This window comes from Dipodomys merriami, unplaced genomic scaffold (assembly GCF_024711535.1).
Source record: "Dipodomys merriami isolate MVZ:Mamm:240054 unplaced genomic scaffold, mDipMer1.0.p SCAF_15, whole genome shotgun sequence".
In the NCBI taxonomy this organism is placed as follows: domain Eukaryota; kingdom Metazoa; phylum Chordata; class Mammalia; order Rodentia; family Heteromyidae; genus Dipodomys; species Dipodomys merriami.
In genome coordinates this window covers 27,619,902-27,630,205 of record NW_027202826.1, presented here as the reverse complement: position 1 = coordinate 27,630,205, position 10,304 = coordinate 27,619,902, and the positions used below count along the sequence as shown (strand labels likewise).

Genomic DNA, 10,304 nt, shown 5'->3' with positions numbered 1-10,304 from the left:
ACTGCTGCTTTGATTGGCCTTGGTCCTCACAGCTCCAAAAAAAAATAGGATCTTGATAAGCTCTATCAGTCGAAGTCCAAAGCTCAGCAGATTATGAACCATTTTGGCCCCTCAGTCCCAATCAACCTCTCCAATTTCTCATCCATTAGAACAGAACCACCCAGCACCTCTCCACAACGCTTGATAGCCAATGACAATGGTGGTAAAAATACCAGGTACTCCTGGGACTTGGGGGCATCTTAGCCCTGAAAACAACTAGGTTTTAACCAAGAAAAAATTACAGGACTTAGTGAGAGAAGTGGAACCTAATGAGCAGTTGGATGAAGATGTGGAGGAGATGCTGCTGGCAGATCACTGAGGATGTTATTGAGAGTGTAGTGACAGTAGCCTTTCACCTCACACAGCATCACAAGTCAAATGCCCTGGAGTTGAAGGACATCTAGCTGCATCTAGAATGCCAGTGGAACATGTGGATCCTAGTTTTTGGCTCTGAAGAAATCCGCCCCTACCAAAAAGCTTGCACCACAGAAGCTTGTAAACAGAGAATGACACTGATCTGGAAAACAACCAAGAAATAACACACGGAAAAGTCAGAATGGACAACAATGTATTTGGAGATACTTGAGCTGAGACTTCAGCCATCTCATCGTTGAAATGTTTTTAAAATGCTTTACAGAGAGGCATATTTTTTAAATTAACAGTGCAGCAATAACTATACTGACTGAGATCTGCCAAAAGAATAAAGCCTCCTACCTCTCTTCTGGATCCTTTACTTTTCTGTCTCAAAGAGGAGCAATGTATCTTCCAGAGAAGATTTTATTTGTGACTTATTATGTTAGTGATTGAGTATGGGACAAAGCATTTTCGTCTTGTTGGATAAGCTGGTATTAGCAAGATTTGTAGAGGGTTTTGTTCTTCCTCCATCCCCCATTCCCTGTATTTATGATGACAGTATTGAATAAAGAAGTTATTAATTGGGGCTGGGAAGGTGGCTCAGTGGTAGAGCGCTTGCCTTGCATGCATGAGGCCCTGGTTTCAATTCCCCAGCACCACATAAGCAAAAAGAAAAAAAGCCAGAAGTGGCTCTGTGGCTCAAGTGGTAGAGCGCTAGCCTTGAGCTGAAGAGCTGAGGGACAGTGCCCAGGCTCAGAGTTCAGGCCCCACAACCAGACCCCCCCACCAAAAAAAGAAGTTATTAATTGAAAAAGTAGTTTATGGATTCTGCTCTTAGCTGGGTAAACAAATATGTATACTTAGAAAATTAGATGGGCATAAAATCATAACATTTTAAATGTAATCACGTGTCAGGTACATTGTAAGGGCAATAAAAGTGAGGGAAGAGGCTTGGGGTATAGCTCAAATAATACATTGTCTGCCTAGCAAGCACCAGGCCCTAAGTTCAGTATCCAGTGAGGGAGTAGAGGGAGAAATAGAGATTAACATTAGATAGGCAAAATGGATATTGGAAATAATTCTACTTAGGATCTGAAAAAAAGAGTATTGGAATTAAAGGGTACTTTGAGAATAAAACGCTCAATTACTAATTCTTCCCCAACAGAACTAGTAAAGCTACCTTAAAGTACTGAAAAATAAAAAAAGGAATCCTTTATATTTTAAACTTGAAATCTATTGCTGTGCTTTCTTGTACTTTTCTACTGTTTCAACCCCAACCAAAGAGACAATGGAGTACCTATGAGTTCAGAGAATCTGCTGGATAGTCAAGTCATGAGTTCCGATGAAAGGAGATCCTTTACCTCTTAAGGAACTCAGAATTTTAGTGAAGACTAAATTACACATGAAACCACTGAAATGCAATGAAAGCACAAAAAAAGAGAAAAAAGGGATAGGATAGAAATACAAAGCAAGTTGTCATACTGGGATCAAAGTCACTAATAACTTCAGGGACTGGCCAGGGAGAGAGCTTAGAAGTGCACAGCTACAGTAACACAGTAGTTTAGCTCACAGTACTTATATGAACTAAAAGTGATTGTCACACACAGAACTCATGGTGACCCCATAGGCTCTCATTTTCTGGCTTTCCTGCTCTCTACAATTCCCATCTGTCCTGCACGGGTGGATCATGTGATATGCTATTTAGTAGAATCTGCCAAAAGGGACTTCCATCATGTAATTGAGGTCCAATATTTGGTGATTTTGAGCTTTTTAAACAGGAGATGATTCTGAATGACTAAGACTTAATAAGGCAAAAATCTACCAAAGAACAAGTGGGCCCCTGGAAAAAGGAAGCATCCTATGGCTTGATGGGGAATCTCACATGGCAAAGAATGGAGCACAGCCTCTCAGACTTGAAGGAGAGCTTCCAACTAACAACCAGTAAACCACCGGAGTCCTCAGCCATATACTTCAGGGAAATGAATTCTGCCAACAACCAATGTATGTTCTTCCTCAGTCAGTCCTTCAGATGAAAATGCAACCTGGACAAGACCTTGATTGAAACCCTAAGCAGAGAACACACCTAACTTACAACCTCTTGATCCATAAATACTGGGAGATAATAAAAGGTATGTGGTTTCAATATATTATTTGTTTATAGGTTTGTGGGATATTTTTTAGCAATCATAAACATAATATGCCCCACAGGAAGAAACCCAAGTCCAGGGTCACTGCTTGAAACCAGGGGCACATGTGATTAAGGAGAATAGAAAAACTGGTGGCCTATCTACATAGAACATGATACATATTGGAATGATGAGGAATCAAAACTAGGAATCAAGTGGTGTTGTTAGTTTTACTCTAGTAGGTGGATCTGATTCCTCTAATATCTCCCCAGAACAGGAACTAAAATTCCTGTTATAAAAATTTCCAATTGGTGATAAATGAGAGCTACGTATTAGCAAATATAGGTACACCAAGTAATATTAGGCCACCAAGGTAAGACCAAACAGAAAAGGAAACAATGCATTCAGTCAAGATAAGTCATATGGACCTATCCCAAATCACAAGGTCTTTATTACGTAGAAAAGCAAGCAAAACCTACAATGCTCCAAGCATGTACTCTTAGCAAGTGAAATAAATTTTAATATCTCCTTCTTTTTTATATTTAATAGTCAAATCAGAATTTCTGTTAGCACCTAAGTTTTACCTCTGGACTTCTCTACTGTTTGGCTTGTGCCTCAGCACTTGAATCTTGCCTCTAGCCTGGCTTTGCCTTGGCTATGTTTATGTATTTTGTTTGTTTTGGTGTCAGTACTAGGCTTGAACTCAGGACCTTGCACTCTTCCTCAATGCTGGCACACTCTACCACTTGAGCCACACTCTCATTTTACTTTTTTTGCTAGAGATAAGAGTCTAAAGGATTTGTCTTCACAGGCTTGCTTTGAAACACAGTCATCAGATCTCAACTGCCTGAGTTGCTAGTATTGCCTGTATGAGAACCAATACCTGACTTTTGCTGGTTAGTTTGGAGGTCAACTTTTATAGACTTTATACTTTTTTACCCAAGCTAGCTATAAACTGCAATTCCTGTAGCTATCAGCCTTCTGAGTAGCTACTTGTACCACTTGTTTAAGTTGTCTTCTTCTCCTTCCTCTTCTTCCTCCTCTTCCTCCTCCTCCTTCTCCTTTTTCTTCTCCTCCTCTTCCTCCTCCTTCTCCTCTTCCTCCTTCTTCCCCTTCTTTCTCCTCCTCTTTCTCCTCCTCCTCCTCTTCCTCCTCACTTTTGCTCTTCTCCATCCTCTAACTCCATCCTCTTTTTTTTCCTCTTCTCTTCCTCTTCTTTCTTCTTCCTCTTCTACATCATCTACTCCTTTCTTTTCTTCTTCTTCCTTCTTATTCTTCCTTTGTTCTCCTCCTTCCTCTTCCTATTTTCTTTCCTCTTCTTTTTTTTTGGGGGGGGGTTTCCGGTCATGGGGCCTGAACTCGGCCTGGGCGCTGTCCCTCAGCTCTTCAGCTCAAGGCTAGCGCTCTACCACTTGAGCCACAGCGCCACTTCCGGCTTTTTTCTTTTTTCTTATGTGGTGCTGAGGAATCGAATCCAGGGCTTCATGCATGCAAGGCAAGCACTCTACCACAGAGCCACCTTTCCAGCCTCTCTTTCCTCTTCTTATTCATCTCTTTTTCTACTCCTTTCTCCTTTTCTTCTTTCTTCTTCCTCTTCTCCATCCTCTACTCCTTCATTTTCTTTTTCTTCTTCCCCTCCTCCTTCTCTTTGCTTCTTATTTTGACAGTACTGGAGAGTTGAACTTGTCTTCCTAGGCAGGGACTTGAGGCATGCCTCCAGCTTCCAATCAGCTAACTTTATTTCTGTGCATTAGTGGTATTAAAATTCAAATAAATTAATAAGCACTACTCTAGATTATTAAAGTTTCAAATAAATTAATAAGCACTACTCCAAGGTTTTCAATAAGAAAAATTAAAAAGTGATTAAATAGTGAAAACATAATAATAATCCAAAGCTGAGGGAAAGAAAGAGAAGGTACATTGATTCCTTCCACTTAATTTCCCCACAGCACATATGTACATTCCTTGATGGGTTGACCAAAATATTCTAACCATCTTGGAAATTGCTATTCCACTGTGAGCTATTTCCAGAGTGACTCTATCTTCCTTCAGATATCTATAGTTCCTTGGAGGAGATCTTTCTCTTGATATCAGTACAGTCTGCAAATGCCTATAGGAATGTGAATTCCTTGTGGACAAGAATGATATCATTTACTCTAACTTTCCATTACATATACCTAATAGCACGCATTCATTGAGTGAGTATTAAAATAAAAATATAGCCTCATATCCATAAGGGAAAATCATACCAAAAATGTTCTCAGATAAGGAAGAGTTCAAGGTATGAAAGGGAACTGATATGGAGAATTACAAGTGTGATGCAAGATATTTAAGACAAGCTATAGGAAATACACAGGAAATTAATGAAAATTGTGACCCTATGAATAATTACTGGAAATTTCACAGTGACCTTCCCTCTTTGTAAAGCTAATGTTAATAAAAATATGCATACAGGTGGACCCATTGCAACAATGATACATACAAGTCATTATGTCCAAAAACGAACTTTAGGGGTTGGAAAGGTAGCTCAGTGGTTGAGAGCTTGCCTTGCATGCCTGAGGCCCTGGGTTCCATTCCTCAGCAGCACATAAGCAAAAAGAAAAAAGCCGGAAGTGGCGCTGTGGCTCAAGTGGTAGAGCGCTAGCCTTGAGCTGAAGAGCTGAGGGACAGTGCCCAGGCCCAGAGTTCAGGCCCCACGACTGGACCCCCCCCCTGAAAAAAAAGAAAAATGAACTTTACAACTTTGGTGGAGGGGAGGGAGGGAGGAGGATTCGGTGGGAGGAGGGGGAGAGGGAGAATAGAAAAGGATGGAAAGGGGAAACAAAGCAGGAGGCTAAAATGCTTGATAAGAAATGTACTCATTATCTTGCCCATGTAATTGTAACCCCTCTGTACAGTATTTTCACAATAAAAAAAATAAGATACTTTTTCATGTGCCCCAATTTTGCTAGGCAGCCTTACCAACTGCCCTTCAATTATCTATCAATTATTTGCTTTCTATTGAATCAATTAATATAATAAATTTAACAGATTTCATAACACTTAAAAAAAGAAAGAGGAATGAAGGAAAGAAGGAAAAAATCTCTTGAAACAAAGATACTTTTCACAAGAAAGTACACCTTTAACCTACTTCTAATTCTAAAATAAGTCAAGCCACCATGTACCAATCACTTATCTCATTAACATAGCCTTTCCTTTGTACAGAATTACTCCAGTATCAAGTAGCTAAATACAGGAATAAACCTTGTTAAATATAAGAGCACACAACTTGCAATTGGGAGTCTCATTGTATTATGCTAATACAATAATAAAGATGGAAATAACAATTTTAATAAAAATATACCAAGCTCTTACACTACACTTTTATTAAATGTAAGAAACGGAGGGACAAAGGGTGAACAATTGCAGCAATGGTACTCACTAGACAGTATGCTGAAAATAAACTATTCAACTTGTGGGTGGGGATGAGAGGGAAAAATTGGGAAAAAGCAAAGAAAGGGGTGATAGGTAACATTGTCCAAAAAGAAATGTACTAATTACATGACTTATGAAACTATAACCCCTCGGTATAACACCTTTATAATAGCAATAAAAACAGCAATATAAAAAATATGCAACTCCTTTATTGAAGTTTTTCAGTGATCTATATCTTCAACTAAACTTCATGTCCTGTGATGACAGGGCCATATGATGGGAAAACAATGAATTAATGAATCATTAATTAATCAAATGGTCTATGAGCATTCTATCATAGATTCAGTTTCTGAATCTTACTGTATGAAATGTCCATATTAAATCTCAGAAATATTACTATAAGTCCCAGTCATCTCAAGTGTTACAGTCTTGTAAACACTAGAGACTAACATAGTCAGAAGTTCTTCTTTAAAAACAAGAGACCATTGAACTATATTACTGTATCAATTATTCTAATCTTTACCTCTGAATACCACAGGCAATTCATATCAGTATAGTATGCCACCTGCACCAGTTATTAATTTATCTCTTAGGTTTAAACTGCCTTTCTTGCTTCTGGATTGACATTCTGAAGCAAGGAAGCCAAATTCATGTTTTTCTAGCCCTTTATACATGAGGCTGCAAGAGTCCGGTAGAAGAAGAAGGTGAATTTTCTTGGCTTCTTTCTATGGGCTTTCTGTAGACCTCATACCTGTTTTGCTTCCTGTAGGCAATTCAGTAAGTCTGCCTGGTGCCTCTTCCCAACACCGGAAGCCTTTCTTCTGGTTGCAAGAGAACTCAGTTTGCAACTGTTAGACAGTCCAAAATTCAGGTCCACCAAGGGATAATATCCTGAGAGGTCTAGGGCTCACAATTTATTGTCCTCCCACCAAGTCCTCAATAATTCCATCTTACTCTTCCTCCCGTATTAGAGATGGAGGTTGTTTCCTTCAGTTATGACCTCTGTGAAATATATGGTCCACTTTTAATGGCCTAAATAACAACTTCAAATACAGAAACAGTCCCTTCTATAAGTCTATTGGACTATAACCCCGTGCAATGTTGTATAATAAATCTATTAAGTGATAAAGTTAGCAATTAGATTTGGATCATGGCACTTACCTACTGTGAAATACTCTTAGTATGGTGCTTATATTTTTTCTAAATAAATGATTGTAATAGAAAATTAGAATAGAAAAAATGAACAGAAACAATGCTTAAAGCTTATAAACTATCAAGCTTACATATGCATTCAATCAATCTTTGATCTTTTCAGTTGGTAGATGGATAGATAGGTAGGTATGTAGGTAGGTAGATAGATAGTAAGGTAGCTAATACACACACACACACACACACACACACACACACACACATACACACACATATATATCCATAGAAAGAGAAAGAGATGTATTACCTGTTAGCCTATAGAGAAAAAAAATGAGAAAATACGACCATTTCTCCTTAGGACAGAATAATAAAGCACTAATGGAGTAACAGCTGGCCTAAGATTACCCCAACCAACAGTGAACGTGATCACAACTTGTACTAATGATTAAGAAATCAGGTCTATATAATCTTTATATGGCCCTCTTCCCATGTCAAAAGTTAAAACTAGAAGAGAAAGGATAACAAATAAACAGGAATACGACTCCCCACATCTAAACAACCAGTGTGTACTCACCAATCCATTTGGAGAAGACCTCAATTCCAGGCCATTCACAAACTTACCTTATAGGACAATATAACCAATCCCGAATAACTCCCATAAATGGCTTTATCCAACCTCCTGCCTAACTCCCTTTGAAGTGTTCTTCTCTATTCAGGCACTTCTGCTGGACCTGGATGGAGCAGCATCCTAATCTTAGATGCCATGTGCAAGTACTGATCAGACATCTAGGACTCCCCATACACCAAAGACCATCCAGGTAGATATCCAGCCTTTGGTCTTTGAGGTATTTAGTGAGGTATCAGAAAAATAACTTTTTCAAATGTATAATGAATAATATGGCAGACACTTAGTGACTCACTCCTGTAATCCTAGCTACTCAGGAGGCTGAGATCTGAGGATCAAACTTTGAAGCCTGCCCAAGTAGAAAAGTCCAAGTACCTCTCATCTCCAGTTAATCAGCAAAACGCTGTAAAGTGGAGCTGTGGCTCAAGTGTCAAGCCCTGTGCGAAAGTGGTAAGAGAGAACATTCTGACTCTGGCTCTTTGTTCAAGCTGTAATACTGGCACACAATAAATGAAATAAAAAAAAATAAAATGAATAATCATTACCTTTGTACTTCTTGTCTAGAACGAACATAAATAAATGTGAGTTTATTTTATATTTCCAGATTTAAACTGACTAGATTGTGGAAGATGCTGCCATGACTATAATTGTTTCCTATATATTTTGACTGTGCATATTAGTAGAAAAACTTCACGGTTTCTAATTTGCAGAATTTTAAACAGTTGGTAGGTATGGGTTTCCTTTTAAGGCAAGACAAGAGGAACAAACTAAAAATAAAATATAACATGCAAATGCAATACATTATGTATTTAAAATGTAATAATATATAACATGTTATAAATAATAAAAACAATAAGTATCAAAATGTTCAGACTCTGAAATCTGAACTAAGAAGTGAAATAAGGACAGAGCAGCAAGCTCCCTTTCTCCCATTTCCTTCTCCTTCCCAAGAATAGAGAACATAAGGGGAAGATCTAGCTCATCCTTCTTTGAGGTGGTAAGAAGGTGCAAACCTGCTTGAATGGTTAGAGACAGAAAATTGGAGACATGTCTGTCAAAGGGAAGTCCTGAGACTATTGTCCTTGTGTTTTAGGGTAGTCCTGAATCCTGTCTCCATGTCTTAGGAAAATAAACAATATCAATCTGGCCACCCAAATAATCATCGTCTCTAATTAGAGTCCAGCTGCTTACTTATATTATTCAGGGGTTGATAAATATTATTCTCTTGCTGGATGCTAACACAGAAGCTAATTAGAAGCACTAACTTTTGAGTTACACATCGACACTCACATTCAAACTACAGTGCCGCATACTAGGTATACAAGACAAAATATGCAATTCCTGTCTAGCAGTGTAGACAACTTTACATTAGTGTATTCAACTTTGGGTTATTGTAGTGTTTTTGCTTTGTTGCATTTTTGGTGGAAATAAGAAAATGCCTTTCAATGTACAATTAAAGACATTAATCAAAACCTTTAGATTTATTGTTCTAGCAAATGAATTCATGATCTCAAATTCTTGGGTTACATGGAAACTATTAGACCAAAGAATTAAAAACTGGTTATGTGTTGGTAACCATAAGTGCTAATTTTAGGGCTCTACACCCCTGTACACATAGACCTCGAATGTCTGAATTATTTTGTCTAGAGTCAGATAAGTCTTCTCCACCAAGGAAAGATCTAAAAGGCAGGAAAATGTTTAAATGACCCCACCATTATTATTGCATAGGGGCCTATGTTTGTTTACTAGGTCAAGTAGCAGTCCTGAACCACCAGGAGGTCTCATGAATAGTTTCCTAAGCTCTGGGCATGAGTGATATTTGCTTTTGATTGGGACCTCCACCTTGGAGCCCAAGTATAGAAGGAATATTTCCACAAGCAGCAAAGTTGGGAAAGGGCTCAACCACAGCTCAGGCAAGTCCTATGCAACAAGGGCCCTGAGTCCATGTGGCCCAATGGGAACAAGGTGGGCATTCTGGGCAGTGACATCATGTTGAAATTAGTCCTAGTCTCTTCTGTCTCCCTAGCCAGGGCCTATAAATTCTCCCCCAGGAACATAGTAAATTGGATTTATTATATAACAGAATGCAATTATGTTGACTTGTGAATCATACCCATCTTTCTGACAAAGCGTTTTCACAATCTCACACATCAATCCCTGTGAAAAGTTTTCTTTAGGAATCCTATTGAACAGATTGGTTTCATGTTATGAAAGGTGGTATGACTGGGAAGGAATAATAGCAGGATGTTTAGATCTGCTTCTTGGGCTAAGTAATCCATTTATTTCCTCTTGTTCTACATTCCAGGTGGCTTATAAAGTTGTAATATGAACTTAACTATAGCCAGGGATTATTCAGGAAGCTTCTTAAAAACACAAGCTCCACCTTTAGTAAAATTACTCATGAAGTCTAGGGATTAGCTCAGGAATATGAATTAACCAGTCTCTTGTCTGAGACAAACAGAAAAGTTCATATAAGTTGATGTTAGGCAAAATGAACCCCAAGATAAGGACTCAAGTGGTTTTTCTTTCTTGCTATTGTTTCTAACATATTTATAAGGTGATTTTTTTTTTGTTGTTTTGTATGTTCCTCCCCCACG

At 38.4% G+C, this 10,304-nt stretch overlaps 1 pseudogene; it reads left to right on the top strand.

The window, feature by feature from the left end:
• LOC138826796 (transcription initiation factor TFIID subunit 12 pseudogene) lies at window positions 1-578 on the top strand (annotated as a pseudogene).
• The last annotated feature ends 9,726 nt before the right edge of the window (window positions 579-10,304 follow it).